The 25,355-nt window shown below is 36.0% G+C and overlaps 1 long non-coding RNA gene across 1 annotated transcript; it reads left to right on the top strand.

Moving 5' to 3' along the window:
- Positions 1 to 1,403: 1,403 nt before the first annotated feature.
- On the top strand, positions 1,404 to 4,205 carry LOC133793562 (uncharacterized). Its single transcript, XR_009874894.1, has 3 exons — positions 1,404 to 1,474; positions 1,588 to 1,653; positions 4,099 to 4,205. It is a non-coding gene; the product is annotated as an uncharacterized LOC133793562 (long non-coding RNA).
- Positions 4,206 to 25,355: the final 21,150 nt, after the last annotated feature.

Consider the following 25,355-nt stretch of genomic DNA (forward strand, 5'->3'; position numbering starts at 1 on the left):
TTATAGGAGAATTCACACTTGTTTGTTGATCAGATACCTGAGTTACTGGAGTAGTGAATGAACAGTGGCTATCAACTGGAGTGGCAGCGACTGGAGTTGTTGCAGAGGAAGGTGCATCAATTGGAACAGACTCGTGAGTGACTGGACTAGGAGCAGTTGATTTGTGTGATACTACATTAGAAGGAGTAAATGAGACAGTTGGATATGGGATGTTAGACAACGACTAAGAAAGACCTGACTCAAAAGGGAATAGTTCACTATAAGGAAACTCAATTTTATTAAAAATGCAGTTTCTAGTAATGTAGACACGACCAAAACTATGGAGACATTTATACCCTTTGTGATCTGAGCTATAGCCTATGAATAGACACTTAGATGAGCGAAATTGTAATTTGTGGTTGTTGTATGGTCTGAGATGAGGGAAACAAGTTGTACCAAAAACCTTTAAGAAGGTGTAATTAGGAACTTTATTGAACAGGGAGAAGTAAGGAGTTTCACCACTCAAATCTGGTGTGGGTAGCTGGTTTATGAGGTAAGTGGCAGTTTGGAATGCATCCCACCAAAATAGAGAGGCATAGCTACCTGTAGTGCACCAAAAAAAAAAAAAATTTAGATTATTTAAATTTTTGTGATTTATTTTATTTAAATGTTAAGTGTGATGAATTGTTTTATTTAAGTGTTGTTATTTTATTTGGTTGATTATTTGTTTTATTTGATTGTTTATTATTTTATTTAATTGTTAGAATTGTTTGGTATAATCTTTTGAATTTAAATTTGTTAATTGTTTGTTTGGTTAATTAATTTAATAAGTGAATAATTGTGTAACATGTTTATTTTACTATTAGTGTTACATTTTAAATAAGTGTGACAATTGAGGTAATTATGTGAGATTTGGTTGAATGCACTAAGGTGCATGGTAGATAGTGATGCACCCTAGTGATTTAGTGTGTGCTAGTGCATGGTAGCATGGTACACATGTGTAGATTTTCTACACACTTTTTATTTCCTTATTTTAGATTTTATTTGAATTAATTTATAAAAAAAAAAAAAGGAAATAGAGAGGTTGGACGTGTGAACCTAAATGGGAAAGGAAGATTGAGGTTTTTATTGTATTTGGGTCAATTATAGTTATCAACTTATTTCCATAACTTTTTTAAGATAAAATAAATTAAAAATAAGGTGATAATGTTATTTTAGGAAAGGAAGTGATCATCTTTATTTTTCCACCTATTGGGATATAATTAGATAAATATGAATTAAGACAAATCTTGGAAGAGAATAGGAAAGTTACCTTTTTCTTTTATTGAGTCATTATGGGAAAATTAGGATAAAGAGGGAATGGGAAAAATGGAAGAGCATTATGCTTGGGACTGCCGAACTATAGAGAGAAGAGAGAGAGAGAGGGCGTGACCTAGAGAGAGAAGGAGGAGAAGAAAGAAAGGAAGAAGAAGAAGAAAAAGGGGTTCAAGCTAGGGTAAGGTTTTTGGTTATTTTTCCTTATGATTAATCTAGTATTATTATTGGGTTGTCTCTAACCTTGTTCATCTTATTCTTCATCTTGATCATTCAAAATATACAACCCCCTAGGGTTTGAGCAAGGAGGATTATTGGACTCTTGGTTGGATTTGATTCTTGATTTTCTATCAAGAAGAGGTATTGAAATCCTTTCTAAATTTTGTGATGGATTTGATGAATAGATTATTAGAGGGATTATGGTTAAAGGGGATTCATGTTTTGGGTAGAAAAAAATGGGTACTTTGTGTTCTTGATATCTTGTTGATAATAAGTTGTTTGATTTGCATGAATGGTATCATGGTTTAATGTATAAAAGGGTTATGATGTTGATTTTTCTATGTATAATGATTAGTGGTAATTCATGAATGCAAATATGGGGTTTCGGCCTAGGCATACCTAAGGATTATCTTGATATTTTGTTTGATGTTGTATGATTTTCAATATATTAGATCCATGTTTTAGGACCTATGTAATATGGGTAAGATGATAATTGGCAATCTTGATATTTGGATCCATGAAATTTTGATAGGATGCATGTTATATTGTGAATGAATAAATTATAAGATGCATGAAAATAATGATAGAAACATGTTAGGTTAATATAAAGGCATATGTGATTATGGTGCTTATGAATTAATGTATGTTATTGTTGGATTTCATGTGTAGATTCAATGGAATAGAAAAAAATGGTTTTATAAGATTTCATGTGAATATGTTAGTAATATTAGAATCATGTATATAATAAGAGTATGATGAGATTTTGGACATGTATGATTTTATGTGAAATTTTTGGGATAAAAGATGAGTTTCATGAGGAATTAAGCTTGCTGATTTTTTGTAAATAATTGGGTAAAAGTTGATAAAAAGATGATTTGCATGCATAAGTAATGTCCTTGATGTTATGTTAATTTTATGAAATTAAAAAGGGGATTTTAAGTCTCATTAAAATGATATTTTACTCAAATAATTACCTACAGAATTTTTATTGAATTTTTGAGAAGATATGAGCTTTTAAATTGAATATGGTAATTTTTAATGATAAAAATAGTTTCTGGAATTTTTGTGAGAAAATATGAAGTGAGTTTCACTAAAATGAATTTGATGAGTTTTTGGAACAAATTGTTTTTCCTAAGTTATGGTAATATTGAAAAATGGTATTTTTAATGGTATGAATGCATATTTTGATAAGTTATGATTTTCCTTTATTTTGATTGAGAAAAATATTTAGATTCTATTTATTTGTGATTTTTTGAAGAAAATAAATGGTGGCTGAAAGTTTGTTTTAAAAGGGTTAAAAAATTGTTATTTAATTGTCACATATGGATTTTGTTACATAAAACTAAGTCTTAAATAATTTAAATAAAAATATATTTTTCCACACTTAAAAATATATTTTTCACATCATTTATGTAACACGATGATAAAATTTATTTTTCTAAAGAAACATATTAAAAATAGGTATTTTAATTAAATCCAAGCTTTTTGGTTAATTCTTTGTAATTTGAGATTTATAAATGAAATTGTCACATATTTTATTTTTAAGCTAAAATAAAATAATTGTATAAAATAAAATAATGTTTTGAGAAATTTAATCAACTTAGAAATTTTAAGAAAAATAAAGCATGTAATATGTCTATTGATTTTAAAATAATAAAAGTAAGAAATGTAGAATTATCGTTTTTGAAAACGTCTCTATTACGCAATGTTCCCACGTATGCATGTTACATGCAACTCCACTTTTATGTCCAAAATTATGTTTAATATTCAACTATGTGGTTTTTATAAAACGATCATGCATGTAAAATGGGTAAAACGAGCATTATTCTTTCATGGCGATAATTGCATGTTTTGTGTAACTGTTGTTATGTGTGCATGGCCCATGCACACATGAGTTGTATGGAAGGGCAAAATAGTAATTTTATGAACCTAAGAAATGTTATTTTGATTATGATATAGGCTCGTTGAAAGATTGTGAAATTTCTTAGCTTGGACCTGAGGTAAGGAAGTTAGATAGATTCTATGATTTTATGCTATGAATGGTAAGACTGTTGTGTGAATAAATTGTTATGAATTATGAATGCCATAACGTGATGATATGTTGAATGTGATATGTGTATGGATGTTAGATACATCAAACCAATTACGATGTCAGATACATCAAACAGATTACGATGTTAGATACATCAAACAGATTACGATGTTAGATACATCAAACAGATTACGATGTCAGATACATCGAACGAGTTACTAAGGACATTGAGACGTAACTCCTAGGGCGGACACGCCAAGGTTATTCAAGGACCAGTGATCTCCTGTTTACCTCATAGGGTGACATGGACAACTAGCGATCCATGCTCATCATGTATGCTGTATGTTTGTGATATGATGATATGTCACGATTATGTTATGATATGATGATATGTTACGATTATGTTATGATATGATGATATGTTACAATTATGTTATGATATACCATGATGTTTTAGATGAACGTTAGTGTTTGTTTTTGTTGTATTCTTACTTGCCTATTTGTTTGTACTTCCTTACTGGGCTTTTAGCTCACCCCCCTTACTTTCCTTCCAGGTAGCAAATAGGATTTCTTTATGGCACGCGTGGTGACGTGAGGAGTTCTTTCATCATGGGGTGTATGGCGTGGGGTAATCCTATGGACGGAAAAACGATCAACGTAGAACGCCATTTAAATTGTGTTTTGTTTTTAAGAGACTTTCCTAAATTATCAGTGGGACTCAGTTATTTAATTTTTGGTTTTCTTTGAACTTTGCATAAAATCTATGTTTTATTTTAAAACTAATGGCGCCAACTTGCATGGTTTTAAACAAGTCCCCCTGAGACTTTGATAATGAATGGTATTCTTTTATAAACTATGTTATGCGAATGTTTTGTAAGTATTAGTCTAGGGTGTTCTTTACACTACCGGAGCAAGCAAAGTGAGTCCACATTCAACAATGTGACGATGTTTTTGCTCGACTCGTCCATTTTGTTGGTGTATGCGTGGACATGGTTTTTGGAATAAGATGCCCTGCTGTTGGAGAAATTGAGTGAAGGGTCGAAATTCACCACCCCATTCACTCTGGAAAACTGTGATTGACAAATCAAAATATTTTTCTATCTGTAGTTTGAAGGTCTTAAAGACACTAAGAGACTCTGATTTGAGTCGAAGTGGGAAGATCCTGGTAAACCTGGTAAAATCATCTAGAAACGATATGTAATATTTGTAACCTTCTTTGGAATCAACTGGGGAAGGTCCCCATAGATCAGAGTAAATCAATTGAAGAGGCTTAGTAGATTTTTTTTTCAGATCGTTAAAATGGTAAGGCATGGCTTTTGCCAAGTTGACAAGCTAAACATAAAGTAGTTTTATTCATTGACTGATGTGTAGTACAACCAAGTAAATGTCTAGAAAATTGAGAAATGACCTTAGAGCTAGGATCTCCTAACCTTTTGTGCCATGTGCTAACATCAGTTTTTACAGAATGTAAACAAGTAGGATACTCAACTTTATTACAACTAGAATTGGAATTGAAAATAGGTGACGATTTAACATTGGAAGGGACACAACTGGAGTGGGATTGGTCTTGGATGACAGAGAGTAGAGCTCATTGCTAAGCTGGCCTTCTAGGAGGAGTTCCTTTGTTTCCTTGTCCTTGACGTAGCAAGCATCAGAATGAAATTCAACAAAAACACCATTTCCAGCAATTAGTTTGGATATACTAAGGAGACTCTTTTGAATTTTTGGAACATAGAGAATTGTTTTAAGTCTAAGTGTTTTATTAGGACATGATGATGAAATATAAGTTGAACCAGTATGAGTGATATGGATAATCTTACCATTGCCTACCATCAGTTTCTCCGATTCGCGGTAGTCACGGTTCATGGTGAGGTTCAAGAGGTCTGCAGTTATATGGTATGTTGCTCCGCTATCAGCGTACTAGGCGGGATCAGCAACAGTTTCAAGAGATGCAAGAAATGTAAGAAATGCAGACTTCGAGTTCTCACCTTGTGTGCTTTGAGTAGAGGATGCAGGGGGTTCATCATCATGCATGTACTAGCAAACCACAACAATGTGTCCTGCTTTGTTATAGATCTGGAAAATAGGCTTCGATCCATTGTTCTTTAACTAACCTATGCCGCATCCACGACCACAAGAAGAACTTGCACCATGTGAAGTAAACAAAATTGAACCAAGGGCTTTTGTGTTTGTCTGAGCAAGAATTGCTGATGGAGTTTGAAGATCTACAGTAGGTGTTGCAGACCACCGCTAGAGTCGACTTTCCTGGCTAAGAAGCATCGATTGGACTTCAGGCAGGGTGAGGTCTGATATTTTGAGGATGCTATTGATCATGCCATCGTACTCGGTTGGTAATCCTTTGAGGATGTTCAGCACCAGATCTTCTTCAGGTACACGATAGTTAGCTAACATCAGCATGTCCGAGATTCTTTCTGTTGACGTCATTTTTCATCAACTTAAATAGTAGAGCAATTAAACAATAAAATATTGGTGCAAATGAATGAAGAATAAAACCAGAGGATTTTTATGTGGTTCAGCAGTTTAACTCTGCCTAGTCCACGAATCTGTGTTATTAAGACTTGGGAGTTTTCTGGAAACTTTTCAGAGAAGAGTTGCCCAGAGTTTTCTCTCCAGAAATCAGAAACCGGTCCTTTACAAATGGTGTTTCCTTCTCTATAAGAAGGTTGCAGAATTCATTCCCACATATTTCGGGAAGATATTCTGTAAATCAATTAATAAAATGTTATTTAATGCATTATTTCCTACATACATGGAAACGTCCCATGAAGATCGATAACGGATAATAGATTAAATGATATCCCTTAAATATTGGGATTGTACAACAATAAACATATTGATTCATCAAATCTTTGAGATCAGCCATTGGCATTGAGTTTGTCGAGACCATGAGTCATTCACGAGCTTTCCGCCCAGCTTCGCTTATGCTCGGAACAGGTAGATGCAGACGATGTTGTCACATTCGAGCTTTCACTTCCCAAGCTCGAACCATCTCGCTTGAAGGCAATCAATGAAAAATATATTCAAGTATCATACCATGCCATTTCGAGCTCAGAGAATATTCGAGGCTACACATCATCGAGGTCGCTTGTTTACTTTAAAGAGGTTCGATGGTTGGACCATATGATGACCGCATATATTTCGAGCTCACACCTGACGAGCCCAGTTTTTTGGGGTCATAACTTCTTATCTCGAAATCTGGGTGTAACATTTTTCCCCCTCAAAAGTATCAATTCGAATCCCGTGAGAAGGAAACTTTTGAACTGCCCTTCTTGGAAATTGTACCATTAATTGTACTCGAGTGTGGACATGCGTCAGGTAAGTATAGGAAGATCAGAGCACTTGAGTATGCTTGCACCATGCCCATGTCTTCTCATCTGCCACCTTTTTGCCCCATTGCCACGCCTATACCCGTTCGTTTGATCAGACACCAAACTCGTCCAATGGTCCAAATTGGTTCGTCATTTGACATTCTTTTGTGGCCTATAAATATGTTTGTGCCATCTTCTTCCCTTACTTTCGCATTCAGAGCTTTCAGAGAGAAGAGAAGAACAAAAAACTAGAACTCAAAACTCGTTCGACTCTTGCATGTTCTCCAAGCCGAGGAAGTAAAACACCGCTGGCTTGTTCGACTCCGTGAAATCGTTCTTGCAACCAATCCTTCGGTCATCGATTTCTCTGTACCCGCCAGCCACACTGTGTAAGTATCTGTTCATGTTCTCATATGTTCATGTACATTCTGTTTTTCCATGCATGTTTATGTTGTAGTAGCACTTTGGACACCAGTTTTAGTACCATAATGCTTTAGTCAATGTCGTGTAGATTTTAGGCTCATCTGATTTTACGGATTTCCAAACCCAGATTTTGCATAAATTATGCAAATATGGCTTTTACTGGGTTATCTTGATTTTGAATATCATATCGTGTACACCAAGAAACGGGGTATAGGATTAGGGTTTTCAAATTGCACGTTTCCCAAAAATATCACTTTTTGAGTAACCGCCAACTTTTTCCCTGAAAATCCGGGATCTTTTTTAAAAATAAATCCACTTTCCTCCCTTCGCGTCAAATACACGCTCCAAGCCTGATCTCGTTCTTTTGATTGAGCTTGTTTCATAGTCTCGAGCATTCGAGCTCAACCCGTCTTGATTTTTATCCTTGGATCTTTTGTTCGTTTGGCCCTCACCCTTTTTCTTTCTTGCTAGATGTCGCAGAATTTGGAAAAGCAGTGGGGGCCAATACTTGCAATTCCTTATTCAATGACAACTCCGAGCCCAGAGTCACCCTTTACTCGGAACCAGCAGCTGATTCGAGTGAACGAATTGAAGTGTGAGCAAGAGGACACCCGAGCTCACTTCTGACGCCAAATCGACGAGGTCAAAGAGAAAATGAGGAAGAAACTTAGGGTCGCAATCTATCCAGACCCGGACCCCGAGCCCAGACCAATTCCTCTCGACCCTACTCTTAAAGTGACGGTCGCATTCAAACCGGGTGATCTCAAATTTTCATTGCTGGAAGAATCATCAAATCGCCTATCCACCTTGCAGCCAACCGCCATTCCCACCTCGAGGGGAGAATTTTTTGAGGCCGAGAATTATTGGAGCTCCATCTCCTCATTGGGGCAGATAACCAACATCCTAGCTCGCCATGGCATATGATAATCATGCTTGCTAAGGTGTCGAGCTCTGACCTCCACCAAGCGTAGCTGCCGTGTCCCGGGAGATGGTAATCCCAACAATAAGCTAAAGTTTGCGGCTTGGAGCCACGAGCATATGAGGACAGGGGCCTTACTGCCCTTGAAGTCCTTTTTAAGGACTTTCTGGATTTTTTTGGGCTCACGCCCTTCCAACTCTAGACCAACTCATACAGGGTCTTGTCAGCCCTAAGGTTGCTTTACCACGAGCTAAAGTGGGAAGGATCTTCACCAAAAGATATTTTGTATCTCTTTTGCTTGAAAAGCAACCCCTCCCGAGCTCGAGGAGGAGATGGCTTCTACTACCTCTCGAGCTATCCCAGGGAAAAGAAGATCTTCGAGGACCTACCAAACCATCCTCCCAACTTCAAACTGCCATTCTTTTGGACGGACGGCCTGGTTCCCTCCAGATATTATTCATTCAGACGAATCCGTAAGTATACGATCCTTTTCCTCTCATGCTCGATTTTTGTTTAAGCTTGAACCACTCATAATACATCCAATTCTTCAGCCAACTATCACTGCCCTACTTCCACGAACGAGATGAAGGAGCATAAGGAAACTTTGCATCAACTCCCTTATGGCAGGCGCTCCCTATCTTATCTTCTTCATGAGGATAATCTTCGTGCCTGTGGCCTCCTGGAGAAGGACCAATCCACAGACGTCAGGGCCTACAAGAAGTACACCAAGTGGGAGTTTGTGCCTCTTCCAACTGGCAGCCTTCCCCCAAGGCGAAGCTCTAAGGCACAATCCCCAGTTCGTCGTCACGGGAGTCCTGGCTCGGGGAACGATGCTAATGATGAGGCATCGAGCTCGAGCAACAGAGGTAAAGTCATTCTCAGCTCGGCCTTGTGGTCTCCTTCCCTACTTAAGCATAAACCCGACACCCTGATCTTGTGCCCCAATGATAGGGACAATTTTTATGTCTGGTCTTGGGTAGACGATAGGGTCCATAGGTTCGATAGCTGGTTAGGGAAGTACGCACAATGTATAGTCTAAATGAAGTTTGGGACGGAATAGTTGTCCAATACGGGAGGAATGACTATAGGGAACTTTCGAGGTTGACTTCCACATATAGGGAAGGGACTCCCCCTGCCTCTTCCGAAGATGGGGGAATTACGTGGTCGCCGAGCACGAGCTCGGGGGAGAGTTCCAGTTAGGTTCCTCATCACTTGTCCTTTATTCCTTGGTTGTCTGCATTATGCTAACTTTTTGCGTCTTGAAATTTTTTATAATGTAATTTGACTGTGCAGGCACCATGGACTCTGACCTCGAGAATGTGCTCACCAGTGGTGAGGGGGCCAAGAAGAGTAAACGCCCGAGAGCCTCACAAAAGTCTGATCGGCTTGCTAACACTACAAGAAAAAACAGTATTCATAACACTTAAAAACTGCTAACCGGGAGTATTGATAACGCTTCTGAAAACGCTAACATAGCCCTTGTTATTAAAAGTCCTATGTTTTCTATAACAGTATTTGAATGTTATATTCGATGTTATCTTAAACTATTCAATAACACATTTTTAGTTGCTATATTATTCAAATAATAACATGTAGTTAGAGTATTGGGTTATAAATTTGACGTTTAATCTTAAACTTTTTGCATAACACTTTTCAAGTGTTACATTTGATTATTTTGATAGCATTTTTAATTAGTTATATTATATAATTCATAACAATTTGTTACACTTATAATATGTTTCTAAATCATAACATATTAAAAGTCTAGTAATAAAATTTTGTTACTTTAGTGTGGATAATATATTTTAAATTTTATTTTGATAAATATACTTATAAGGTTTTTTTTTATTAAAAGATTTTCATTATTGTATTTTGATAAAAAAAAATCAAAATTAATCATAAAATGTAATTCTCAATAGATTGATAAACCATAAGTATTACATTAAACAATAACTAATTCAAACCATGAATGTGTCTACTTCATGAGATCTTAGTTCTAACTTAAGTTTGAAAGCCTAACATAATAAAGTTTTATAATCTTGAACATTTTTTACTTCAAAAATGAAAAACAAAAACATTACAAGATACACAAAAGTAAACCATGCATGAAACTTGCTCCATCCTTCAATTCATCATCCTTTGTGCACTTGTCTTTGTTGTGAGTCCATTTGCTTAGCTACAATAAAATTTAAATAATTAATACTAACTAATCAACCTGCAAAACATTTACACTTAAACTTATCACAAGAAAATTTAAAAATATATACATATTTAAGGCAAGGAATACACAATTCATTTCAGGAAATGATAACACACAATATGATGTCTCTAAGTATCGGATAGTAATGGGTTGGTCACAAAATTACTGTCATCACGCTAATGGGATTTAGGGAAAGAAGAAGAAATAAAATAACTATTGTATTTGTCTTTAATGACTAGGCAAACAAAGAAATTATGTATATTCTGCCCAATGTGAAACTCTTAAAATGAAATGGTATCATGATAAAACACAAACCAAATGATAAAACATAATGATAATAACAATTAACCACAACAATAATAAAATTTAGAAAGATTGTACCTTGGAGACAATCTTGAAAATAAAACAAAGTTCATGTCCAAGAAGCAATCTCTTCAGGAAAGCATTGGAAACTTCATGAACTGAATCAGATATCAATTTGGAGCCCAAAAGTACAAACTGTCACACAATAACTCACAAAAACAAAGAGAGAAAGAAAGCAAGAGGTTATTACACAAATATCAAATAGATTCATAGATGCAACTAGATTTTTAAATATATATATATATATAAATAGAGAAAAAATCTCTGGTCTTGTGTAAACTTTTGGTAATAATCTACATAAAATGAACAAAAAGACAGCAGGAAGTAATTGAGCCTAATAATCTTGCAGTAAAACCAATTCCAACACTCTAATTTGGTGAAAAAATCATAGCATTTCAATTCCTATACTGATTCGATTTTGATGTAGTGAATAACTAGAACACTTGGAGAGCAAAAATAGCACAAAAAACAGAGCATCATAGATCAAATTTAAAACATACTCAAAAACTAAAAAAATAAATATTAAGAATTTAAGCTTGTGCAAATTCACATACATGTGCTTGCCTTTGCCTTTGAGTGTCTATATGTTAAAAATTTATGCAAGGGAGCTAGAAGATCGAGAGAAAGAGTATATAAGCATTATGTATGTACCTTACATAGACAGAAAGCAGAAAGCAAAAGTGAGGTAAACATGACAGTCTCAAACAAGAGAGCTAATAATACAAGAGAGCTAATCATATATAAGAAGATTGAGAAAATCTCTTCAACTAATATGGTTATATCACTAACACACTCTAGCTCTTGCCAAAATTGTTTGTTATACTTAAAAGCTGCTAGGTGATATAATACAACTAACTAAGGTGTAGTCATTAGAAAGGAAGTCGAGCTATTTATATAAGACCAAAGCGTATTCCCCTGTATACCAGAATTGACTCAACATTACAAACTATAAATGCATTGTTTCATATAAATTTTGAATAGCACAAACAATCATCATATACTTTTTATATAACATTACCACTAAAAGAAAGACAAAAGAAGCAACACCAACCACTTGTAATGAGAAGCTTTTCCCCACTGTATGAGATCATATAACTAGGATAATACTTATTGATGTTGAGCTTAGTTGATTCCCTTGTACCTTCTATGCTAAGTTCTGGATAATAGAAGTAGTCATTTGAAGCACGACTTGCAAAAAATTGCAAAAATTGCTAATTAGTTTATCTTCATTTGTATCAAATAGCACCCATTACAATATCACTAAACAGTTGAATGTCAATAATAATCAGTGACTGAAACTTTTATGATACAATCAGAATTAGAAAGTTTAGAGCAATTCTATTGCAGAAACAAATTGTGGCATGATTAAATTACCAAATTTTAAAAAATAGATCAACAGTAGCAGCAAAATAGACCAACAATAGCAATAAAAAAATAACACAAACCAGTAACAAAATACACCAAAGCCAATAGCAAAATACATATAAAATGCCATTAAACCAGTAGCGTGTATGCCATTACACAAGTTCATTTTATAAGAATAAATAAAAGTGAGATCAAGAAAAAGCTCAATATGGAATATAATAATATTTTCTAGTTATAAATTAAAACAGATAAGCTGGTATAGACAAAGAACTAAATCTAAACATCTCACAAAGTGTACATTATACATGTTTTTAATAATTTCAAAAAGTAGAAGCAACAACACACACATGGTTCTTTGAGGTATTTTCACAAGCACATGGTTTCCATTGTATCAGTTGAATGGAATAATTACATATGATCAGCACTTAAATGCCATCAATAATTAATACATTAATATATACCCAATAATAGAAAAGAAAAGAACAAGAATTGCTCAATCCATATAGCAAATTAGATACTTCAACAAAAATCATGAAAAAGATGGCCTACAGTTGTGTTGAACAAGTCTAATGGTCAACCAATTAAGCAAATAAAATTTCTTTAAGATTAATCATTCAAATCTATTTGAACAAATAGAGCAACTTTGCTGTTTATATTATAATCATGCTATGAAATCAGAATCATGCATTACAATTTTTTACAACTCCCACTATCATCTTAGACAACTCTATTGTTCATAACTTAAGAAAACAATCGGTTTGGCTCAGTAATGGAATACACTAATAGGCCAGAAATAGCTTAGGCTAAAAACCTTTCAAAATGGCACATAAATTATGGTCACTTATATTTAACTTCTTATGTTTTGGGCAAAATAACTACTTTTTGTTACCTGGAGGTCAGATCATCTAAAGCTAAATAAGCTTCAGCTTCCAATTCTCTTGTGCGAGCATCAAGACAACTACAAATAGCTTCTAGTGCAACTTCTAAGGCCCAGAATTCGAATGGAAACTTTGCATTGCATGACACAAGGTATCCAAAACCATCAAAAATATTAATCTCAAGCGATAATCTAAAATGATAACAAGAAAGCATACAAATAGCTTAATATAAAAAGAAAGTACTATATAAGTATTCTAACACTTGTTCTAGCAATGCCACATTCAAGGTTCAATGTAAGCACAAGAACTAGACAAGGAAACTAAGCATAAAACTATATTTTCGTTATGCATTGGCATACCATTTTCTTCGCTGGTTTCATCTCGTACCCCTGAGGCTTTCTCTTCTTCTTCACCATGGCCTTTAGGACTGGCTCTTGTTAAAGGTAAACGTCTTTGAAGTTCCTCTACAATGGGGATTACATTGTCATCGAATGGATATCTAAGAAGCACCTATACCAAATGTTTTGTCTCTAAGTTCAGTACAGTTCATTTTACTAGAAAAGCACTCTAAATATGCAACACATAACTCAAAACTTTTTTTTCAACAATCACATAACTCAAACAAAATTAAACATATGAAGATTGAACTATTCAATTGGAAAACAAACACTAAGAAGACCCCACCTCAATAATTTTCTATATTAGTGTTCACAATGCCTACAACAATGCATACCCTTGTTAAAAGGAAAACTACACCAGCAAACCAGAAAACAACACCAGACAGCAGTGAGAATAACTCACGACCCCAATCCCAAAATCAAAATGTTAAGTTTCTCTGACACATAGGGATCGATTACAAGATTCAAACAATAAAAGAGGTAGACAAAGACAAGTGTTAAAAACGGTGAACTATCGAGCTAAACCATTGGAAGTCCTAACCATTGTTGGCCTAAGAGGAATAACGACACTCAGTATATATATATTTATAAATATATGATATGCACAAAAATGAATTAAGAATAAGAAATTTTCAAACAGGTTCTTTTCAAAAGTTTCTCTCTTAACACATAAAAGCTCTTTGCTCTTTCTTGTATTCAAAGAGTACAGTTCGTCATGCTTCCTAAACCAGAATTGCACTCACTCACTCACAGCCTAGTGTCAGAACCTAAAACCAATAAACTGAAGATTTGTTAGTAAAAGAAAATAATAAAAGAGTTAAAAGAGAACCAAACATGCCTGCCACCAGTTAAGAAAAGAAAATGGAAAAAGAATATATAAAAAGCCAAGAGAAGCGAGCCACATTAATAAATAAACAAAAAAATTTAGGAAATTTAAAAAGATTATTGTAAAAGAAATTCCATCAATCATGCATTGGTTTAGAAAAAGATAAAAAATAAAAAGGCATATCTGTTAGGGAATTTTTCTTTTTTCATTTCCTGATTATAAAATTTTAAAGCTTTGGTGAAGCATTACCTGTTAAGCATTGTGATAAATATTTTGACTACTTATTATAAAAAAAATATTTTGTCACTAATTTTTTTTAACGAATAAATTAACAATGTTAACATGGGTATGCCTACAAAAATAAACATAATCAGATGACAATATATCTTCTTATACAAATTTTCTAGCCACTTTACATTGAAAACGAATTCAAGGGAGTGTAAATCAAAGATTTAAATAAGCATAATGAAATACCCATGAGCAACCTTAATATTCAAATCCCAAACCCCAAATCATATCTGACTTTCACAAAGACACGGAAACAACTTCAATCTACAAACCCCAAATTGTATCTGATTTTAGGTTGTAGAATTTGGATTAGAAAGATAGAGCGAGAGAGAGTTACTGAGTGTGAGAGAGAAACAGAGGAGGCGTGAAGGGTTATTAGGGATTCAACCTTAGAGATTAGGGATAGTAATTTTTTCTTTTGCTTTTGTCTTTCATTTGGCGCCTAAGTGTATTTCATTTACCGCCTAATATTTCATTTTAGCCGTGTGTTTTTCTATTAGCATGCAACAATAGCACTTTTTAAAATTTAAGTAACAGTTTGTTTTAGTTGATTGCTGATTATATAGTGTTTCTAATGTGTTGTTATGCACATGGTGACTAATTTTTGCTTAAACCATTAAGATAACTGTAGAAAAATCTTATTTAAGGGCTTTTGGTTATTCTAATGTTAAAAGAATTATTTGACAATGCTTAACTTGTACAAAACTAGAAGAGACTACAAGCACTATAACATCAAATCAGGCTCTATGTCTAACATTAGAGGCTCTTAAAATATTCATCAATAAAATACATTGATTTACCATTTTCACAAGTCTATAATATCCATATAAATATAAACGCATAAATTATACATAAATAAAACTATCAAATAGAAATATAAATAAAAAAACTTAATAAAATATAAAAACCAAAAAACTAACTAGAGGCACAACAATGATTGAATCAAAAACTTGAAATTGGTTTTATAAGTTTTCATCTCATGTATGTTTACAAATCCAGTGTGTATCTAATAGCCAATTGCTACAAATTGCTACCTTGTAAACTATTACTTGTTTGTGTATTGTTAACAACAAAAATAATAAAAAATGACTTGTAGGAGCAAGTTCTCTTATAACATTTAAAAACAAAAACAATGTAAAATATTAATATTAAAATACAAAAGAGAAAAAAACACAGATAACTTTATGGAGATTTAAATAGTATCTCTATGCAATACAATTCCTCATAATTGCCATTAATAGTGAGAAAAAAACAAAGTAATGTAGGATTCAAGCACATTGTAATCAGACTGATCAAAGAAATACCTTACAAAAGGATTTAACTATTCCATTAAACATGTATAGCGGCAACAAGAAAAGCCACAAGTAAATCAGTCAAATTCAAGGTCTCCAAAGACTCAACTACTTGATCATTTGGAAACAAAAGAAATACCTTATCACAATTCATAGTGGAAAGCATTAAAAAATTAATGGCATAGAAACTAAATCATGGGTCTCAACAAAGTTTACACACTTTGGTAATGGAACTAGGCCCCCTTTCTTTCTTTTTGATAAAACAAAAAATAATTCTCACTTGATTTATTCTATTATTATTTTGTTATATGTTTTGGTAAATGTCTAATATTGGGGTTTTCTTTCTTCTGGTGTTAGACTTGGTCTTGGTATCAAAATATTTAATTATGAATTAAATCCATAAATGTTACTCAGTTGAAAAGACTTGCTGCTACTCTTTGCATAAAGTCACTCACCAAATGATAGCCTAACATAACCAAGTAGAAAAAAACTGGTTTAATGACATACCATATATATGTATGCATATCAACCTAATATTCTATGAAATAGCAATTAAAATTTCCTCTCTATTACTGAGCAATAGTGAGGATAATTGAAAACCATTAATGAAGTTTTACCACAAATATAGTATAGATTCTTACTTTTCAAATTATAACAACTGTTTCCATGCCATCCATTGCATTTCTTCCTACAATAACAAGAGAAGTAAAAAACAAATTAAAATTTACAAGTTTAGTTACACATTCAAGTAAAAGCTTCTTAAAAAAAATGGTACTTCCATTTTTCTTGTTTAAATACAAAAAGGAGTTAGGTTAAAAGATACAATGTCACAAGTAGAGTAAAACCCACTACAAGTTGTACTAAACAACCCACCTATGCACTCAAGTTGCCATACAATTACAACTTAGTTTCAAATATCAAATACTAGTGCTAGATCACAAGTTTTTACCCAAGTGAACCATGCATGTTTGGAAAATGAGAAAAGGATAAACAACAAAAGACAAGTGCTAAAAAAAAAAGCACACTACAATAGAAAAGCAGAAAATTACCTTGTGCGAGCCAGTTGGTGGTACAACAAGCATATTCCAATCATACTAAAGCCCATGAACCTTTGGCACCCCACAAGAGGAGCCTATTGGCATCCTCCAACTAATTACTACGAACCAACTCCTCTGCCATAACTAAGTAAGCATAAATCATACTAAAGCCCCACCAATATTAGTTTTCAAATTCTCTTATAGCATAAAATATAGTTTTCGATACATTTAAGTTATTTACCACATCAATCTGTGCAAATAATAAGATTTATGAACAATTTTAAATCTAACATGCATCTTTAAATAAAACCCACTTGCTAGAATGCTTCCCTTACCCTAATTTGTACATTATTCTCACACATTACACCAACCTCATAATCGGTAAAAACAGGAGAAAGCATATCAATTTGTTACAAAGGCAATCATTAACAAATATGATTCAATATGTTGCATTAATAAATAAAAATGTCAATATCAAGAGAAAGGCAATAATATTAAGTGAACTGATCTACAGAAAAAATGAATAAAACATATTACCTACAAAACATCCCCGTCCAAATCGAAGTCGAGCCCATCTTCCCTGAAAGCTTCGCCAAAATTTCCCACTTCCTGTTTTCGTAACCACTAGAGAACTGTAACAGATAGAGAGAGAGAGACGAGAGATATCAGTGAGATGGGGAGAGAGAGATACATGAGAGGGAGAGGTAGAGATAGAGATTAGAAGGAGTGAGTGGGTGAGGAATTTTAGGGTTATTCATGGCAAAACACAAGAGAAAATATATAAAATCAAACACTTGATAGAATAAAGAGAGAAATCGAGACACCTTATCTCCCGCTGCCTCGCAAGAACCCAACACCATCAAAGAACCGACGGTGACTCCAACAATCTAAGGGTTCGATCCTTGAGAGGGTTTTGAACCTAAAGAATAGTTGAATTCAACCGTGTAACTGGCTCCATAAATGGAGGACAGAGGTGGCCGGAAAACTCCTCCAATCTCACAGAGGCGCACGACTTCGACAAGCAACCAGCAGAGGATGGTGCGTTCATAGGCGAGGATATGGAGAAATGGTTTTGGTGGCCGTGCTTCCTTGTGGTGTGGCTCGTGCGGCTCCCTAACAGGCAGAAAGTGGTCAACTGGCTTGGGCAGAGACGTGAGAGAGGGAGATAAAGGGAAAGTGTGCTATGCGTATATTGAAAAATGAGAAGCAACTTAGAGCTTCTTTCGTTTAGAAGGAGAAAAGGTGGGGAACACTTTCATCTGCTGCCTCATTAATTTTTATTTTTGTAAAATTGCCAGATTGTTATTTTTATTAGGATTTATTAATAACACTTATAAAATAACGTAATACTTTAATGTAATATATAAGAAGAATTGTTGTAGTGTAAGGTCCCTAAGAGGACCGAGAAGACTCCTCCTCCCAAAGCTATTTTCTTATGATATTTATAATACCATGTCAACCAACAATTTATAACTCGTAAAAAAGCTATTTTCTTATGATATTTATAATACCATATTTGACTTTACTTTAATATTTTTGCTTTACATCTCTTAAATTGAAATATTTTAAGCAATTTATATTAAAAGTTTGCCTCTATGTCTGTTTATTCATACAAACACATGGTGGATTTCTGCTCAAGTTTCTATGAATTCTCGCATAGTTTGCTCGATATATCTGTGTCCGATCTCGTTATTTGTCAAGGTCGGAACTTACTTTTACAATGCACCGGAAAGTACTTATATGGCATGTAAGGTAGGTAGTTTAGTTATATCCTACTTTTCTAGTTACTTTTCCTCGTCCTCAGGTAGCTCTCCAAAGTTATGAGGTCGAAACTATCTTTTTGCAAGATATTCCAGCCTCGATCTTGTCTTAACTTGAAGTGGGTTTATTTATATCCCATCTGCGTCGATCAATTTTAGCTGGTTTGTTCCAAACCTATTTAGATCGTGTTTGTTTCATAATCCATACACTTATATATTTTCAATCTAGTTATATCTAGATCGTACTGGTTTGCGTACCTAGTCATATTCAGACACTTTATTTTATATAATTTGGTTATGTCCAAATTTTAGCTCGCGTATCTGGTTATATCCAAACACTTTGTTTGTATATAATTTGGTTATATCCAAATTTTAGCTCGCGTATTTGGTTATGTCCAAACATTTTTATATAATTTTGTTATATCCAAATTTTAGCTCGCGCATTTGGTTATATCCAAACATTATTATATAATTTGGTTATATCCAAATTTTAGCTCGCGTATTTGGTTACATCCAAACACTTTACTTTTAATAATCTGGTTAACGGTCCAGACATTTGCTTAGTTTTCGTGTATGCTATTTTTGAGTTATTTATTTTTTCAAACTTATGGTATGTATACCACTGATGCCCCTTTAACATCCTATGAGTATGACCATAGGTTATTAAATTAAGAGAGTTTGCAAAAAATACAACATATTGACACGAAAATGACTTTATTCAATATCGAACAATTTATAAACTTTTGTAAAGATAAACAAGCACGGTTACAGGTGACATCATTCCTACACTATTGATAGTAAGGTCGTAGATGTTCGTCATTCCATGCTCGTGGCACCAATTCCCCATTTAATCTTGCCAATTTGTAGACGTCAGGTCGGATTACTGATTCGATTTGATAAGGCCCTTCCCAATTAAGCCTGAGCATGCCAACGGCTGGGTCTCGCATAGCTAGGAACACACGCCTTAGCATCAAGTCTCCCAATCTGAATTTTCTGTCCCGAACCTTTTTATTGAAATATCGAGTAGCTCGCTGCTGATATGCTGCATTTTTTAGTTGAGCCTTGTCCCGTTTTTCTTTGATCAGGTCTAGACTTACTTCGAGCTGGGATTGGTTCGAGGCTTAGTCATAAGCATGGCTACGAATAGTGGGTTTTTCGACCTCGATTGTTAGCATAGCCTCGCATCAATATGTCAGAGAAAAAGGGGTATGTCATGTTGAATTGCGAGTTGTGGTCCGATATGCCCACAAGACTTGGGGCAACTCCTCGGGCCATTTTCCCTTAGCTTCTTCCAATTTCTTCTTCATAGAGCTCTTTACAGTTTTATTCACAGCTTCGACTTGTCCATTTGCTTGGGGATGGGCCACAGAGGAGAAGCTCTTTATTATCCCATTTTTCTCACAAAAATTGGTAAACAGTTCACTGTCGAACTAAGTACCGTTATCTGAGACTATCTTCCTTGGAATTCCATATCGGCAAATTATATTTTTTACTACAAAGTCCAAGACTTTATTTGAGGTAATTGTTGCCAGAGGTTCGACCTTGGTCCACTTTGTAAAATAATCTACCACGACTACTGCTTACTTAACTCCACCTTTGCCAGTTGGCAATGAGCCTATGCAGTCAATTCCCCAGACCGCAAATGGCCATGGGGAGGACATATTGTTAGCTCAGGAGGTGGAGCTCGTGGGATTGTAGCGAATCGTTGACACTTATCGCATCTCTTGACATAATCAAAAGAGTCTGCTTTGATAGTGGGCCAGAAATATCCTTGGCGTATAATTTTCTTTGATAGGCTATGCCCCCCAATGTGGTCCCCACAGAATCCTTCATGTATCTCTTCTAGGATCTTCTTGGCCTCGAGTGGAGTTACACATCGGAGTAGTGGCATAGAGTATCCTCTCTTATATAGCTTTCCTTCCACAATAGTATATCTAGGAATCTGATACATCAGTTTCTGAGCCTTGCTCCATTCTGCTGGGAGAATGTCGGTTTCAAGGTAATCAACTATTGGGGTCATCCAAGTTGGCTCAGAGTTAATCATACAGATATCTCCCTGTTCAAGCTTGCTTATACTGGGTGCCGACAGATGCTCGATTGGCACAACATTCAGCTCATCGACCTCGGTGGATGTGGCGAGCCTGGCTAGGGCGTCTGCATTCGAATTTTGTTCTCGGGGAACCTGCTCTATTGTGTAGAACTTGAAATGTTCGAGTGTTGTTTTTTCTTTTTCTAAATATGCAGCCATTTTTGTTCCGCGAGCTTGGTATTCCCTTAAAATTTGGTTGACCACCAACTGCGAGTCACTGTAGCAATGTATCGCCTTAGCCTTGAGTTCCTTGGCTATCCGAAGTCCTGCCAGTAGAGCTTCATATTCAGCCTCATTGTTAGATGCTTCGAAGTCAAATCTCAAGGCGGAGTGAAATCGGCTTCCAGTTGGAGTGATCAATATGATTCATGCCCCCGATCCATTTTTGTTGGAAGACCCATCGACATAAAGTTTCCACAGATCGCGGGCTGGGGCTATAACTTTGTCATCAGTCATTCCAGTACATTCCACTATGAAGTCTGCCAAGGCCTGTCCTCTTATGGTTGTCCTCAGATGATAAGTGATCTCGAATTTCCCGAGCTCAACAGCCCATTTTAATAATCGGCCCGAGGCTTCTGGCTTTGATAAGACTTGTCGTAGTGGTTGGTCAGTCAGCACATGGATGGGGTGTGCTTAAAAGTAAGGTCGGAGCTTTCGAGATGAGTGAATTAGGTTGAGAGCCAATTTCTCCATTAAGGGGTATCTCGATTCTGCCCCCAGTAACCTTTTGTTGACATAGTATACTGGCTTTTGTACCTTCTAGTCTTCTTGGACGAGCACAACGCTGATGGCATGCTCGGTTGTAGCGAGATATAGGTACAAAATTTCTCCTGTCATAGGTCTCGACAAGATAGGAGGCTCCACGAGGTTCTTCTTGAACTCCTAAAATGCTAGCTCGCATTCCTCTGTCCACTAGAATTTTTTGCCCCCCTCAAAAGGTTGAAAAATGGAAGACAGTGGTTTATAGATTTCGAGATAAACCTACTTAACACCGCCATCCGTCCCGTCAAACTATGGACATCTTTATGCTTTTGAGGTGAGGGCATGTCAATCAACGCCTGGATATTGTTAGGATTAACCTCTATTCCCCATGCGTTTCTAATGAACCCAGGAACTTCCCTGACGATACTCTAAAGGAGCATTTCTGGGGGTTGAGCTTCATGTTGAACTTTCGCAATACAGCGAAGCATTCTTCGAGGTCGTCCACATGGTTATTGTTATGTTTAGATTTGACCAACATATCATCAACATACACTTCCATGTTATTACCTATCTTCTCGAAGAACATCATGTTTACGAGCCTTTGGTAGGTGGCTCCAGCATTCTTGAGTCTGAAAGGCATGACATTGTAACAGTACAGCCATTTATCTGTCACAAAACTCATATGCTCTTGGTCCAGGGAATGCATGGAAATCTAGTTATATCCAGAATAAGTGTCCATGAATGACATAAGTCCGTGCCCAGCTGTGGCATCTACAAGCTGATCGATCCGAGGTAGGGGAAAGCAGTCCTTAGGGCAAGCCTTATTGAGGTCGGAGTAATCAATACAAGTTTGCCATGTTCTGTTAGGATTTGGAACTAGTACTGGGTTAGCGACCCAATCAGGGTAGAAGGCATCTCTTATGAATCGATTCTCCTTCAACCTGTCGACCTCTTCCTTCAAGGCTTTCTTCCTATCATCGTCCAGGAGTCTTCATTTTCGCTGTCTCGGGGGGAAGCTCTTATCAATGTTAAGGGCGTGGCTCATCACATTCGGACTTATCCCTACCATGTCCGAATGTGACCATGCGAAAACATCCTGGTTCTTCCTCAAGAAGAAAATTAATTGTTACTTTGTTTCTTCTGGAAGTTTTTCCCTACCTTCACAGTTTTTGGGGGATCAACCTCTTCGAGCTTGACTTCTTCGAGCTCTTCTAGAGGCTCTAGGTCAGCCTTTTCTTCTATTCTTGGATTGATCTCTTCGTCTATCTCGAAGACTGTCCCATCCTTACTCTGAATTACTACAAGCGTTTGTGCACTTGTCTGCTTCTTCCCTCTCACAGAAATGTTGTAACATTCCCTTCTCGGGAGCTGGTCTCCTTTCAGCGTCTTGATGCCACTAGAAGTCGAGAACTTGATGGCCAGGTGCCTAACGGACGAAACTGCCCCCAACCCTACAAGGGCGGGTCTTTCGGGCAGTACGTTGTAGGCCGATGGAAGATCAACCACTACGAACTCCATCATCTTGGTTGTCGAGACTGGGAAGTCTCCCAAGGTTACAAAGAGTTCAATGGATCCCATACAGGCAATCCCTTCTCCATATTCCCCACCTAAAATTTCTAACCTCAAATATATCTCCATATATTTATTTCTATAACCCGATAGCCCAAATAATCATCTAATACCTGAATTACCCCTTGACTTGCCCCAAGTCAAGTATTAAGCCCTGTTGTGACTTCCCACTAACTGGCTCCCTAGGATTTCCTCAAGTCGCACGCTGCTAATCTACCCACATAATAATGTGGTTCTCACAGATATATCATTTAACCACAATTACATTCATATAATCATGCATTAAATCAATAAACTCACACATAAACCAATTATGCCCTCCAGACACACTAATCAGGGCCCTTAAGCCATAACAGTAATTTTGGGTCGTTACAGGCTGGGCCTGGGCTATTTGGGCCGAAATTGGCCTGGGCAATATTACTTCAAAAATGCCACAATTCCACTATATTTTCAGTTCTACTTCTTCCCTTCTTGCTTTCTTTTTTCTTTGTTTCCAAGTTCCAAAATACACTTTATTTTCTACAAAATATAAATAAATTAAATTAAGATCAAATATTTCCAATGTAAGAATGTATCACATTAATTCCATGAAAATATTAATTAAAACTTAATTTATTTTGACAATTAAAATCAACAAATGTGTATTTTTTTGGCACTAATCACCTATTAATTATATACTTGTTATATCGGGTAATAAATACATAATAATATCTGGGCATTTATGAGGCGTGTATGGAATCTCCGAGTCTTTTGGGATCCTTCATTATGCATCTTAGTCAAGCTTCCATGAGTTGTACTCAAGCTGGAAGTTGTAAGACCAATGCAAACTGACACAGGTCATGTTTGGAATTTCACGAGGGTGATCCGGACGATGTGTACCTCGAACTAAGTTGTTGGCGTAAGAGGTGATCTGGAGACTCTCTAGTTTTCGTAGGCTATCAAGTAAGATCGAGTTGCTCACTCCAGAGTTAACAAGATACTTTATATGTACGTATTCTTCATACGCTTGTCTGGTAACTGTACCTCGTGCTGAGTAATTCAGCCTGTATTTTTTGGGGTACAACATTTGCCCCCCCCCCCCCCCCTAAGCTTCTACTCATGAACCACCTCACTTCTGACATGCACAGTAGGGGATTTTGGGCTTCTGTTATGAGAAAGCGTGCCCACCCACTCAATTAAGTATGGGACACATGTTTGTCTGTCATAGGTGCCTGTTCGGGTTTCGAGTACTGTGACAGTTGTCTTGTCAACTTTTTGTCGCCGTTTGGTTTATTTAATTCAGGCCCTTGAATCTCGAATTGATATAATCGTTTGGCCTAGATTGGCTCATGAAATTTACGTATAAATAGGAGAACCAAGCATGAGCCTTACCACCTTTGTATTCGAAATTTTCCTCTTCTCTTTCTTCCTTTTCAAAACACTCAAAGCTCTCTACATTCCCTTGTTTTCCAGGAACTTTCAAACTCTCACCTCAGATTCTTCTAGCATTTCTTGCTCTTACTTCACTCATCGATCAAGGAACCAATTTGTAAGTATGTTCATCCCTAATTTAAATTCCATTTTCTCATTTTTCAACAAGTTTTGTGAAATTTTCCAATGTGTTTGCCTTACTTTGGTCCTATACGAGTTTAGTGTGGGTTTTCACTAGGCCAAAAATGATAGCACTAGATTTGATTAGAAATAATGCATAAAAATGGGTGATTTTCTAAGCTTAAAGGATGAATGTTTGAATTTTTGGGTTTGAAGATTCAAGGATTTTAGGTTCAATTTTGGGTAGCTTAAGGGTCACAGTATTGGGGTGGTTTTGTATTAAACCGCCTTTTGAAACCACTGCGTCTAACACGCAAATCCTAAAATTTTAGCATCTTCCCGAGATTCGGGCACGTGAACCAGAGATGCACGTGAGGACACGCATAGAGACACCACGTCTGTTCTTGACTCATAAGATGCCTTAGGTTGAGTAATGAAGCCTTAGAACTTTAGGTCACCATTTCTTCCGCTATAAGACTTAGGTTATATTCACAGGTCACCTCTAACGGATCATTTTGTAATCAGGCGAACTAAAAAATTTATCTTGGTCCCTAAGAAAAAGACTGTGACAGGCTCCTCTTCTCGAGGTAAGGAGAAGTAGGTTGCTCCATTGACCCCCATTCCCCACTTCGGCCCAATGGTGGAGAGGGTGGCCAAGGTAAGACCTGATAGCTTCTTTGAGGCCAAGATGATCGTGTCTCGAATAATAACTCAGGACAAGGTCAATAAGATTATGCTGAGTCACGGGATAGAGATGACTTCCAAGTTTTATGCCTGACCTCCTTTGGAAGGCAAAAAAAGTTGTACCCCGTTGGAAGATGACTTCGGGGCCTGGAGTGATGA

This window comes from Humulus lupulus, chromosome 1 (genome assembly GCF_963169125.1).
Source record: "Humulus lupulus chromosome 1, drHumLupu1.1, whole genome shotgun sequence".
Taxonomy (NCBI): domain Eukaryota; kingdom Viridiplantae; phylum Streptophyta; class Magnoliopsida; order Rosales; family Cannabaceae; genus Humulus; species Humulus lupulus.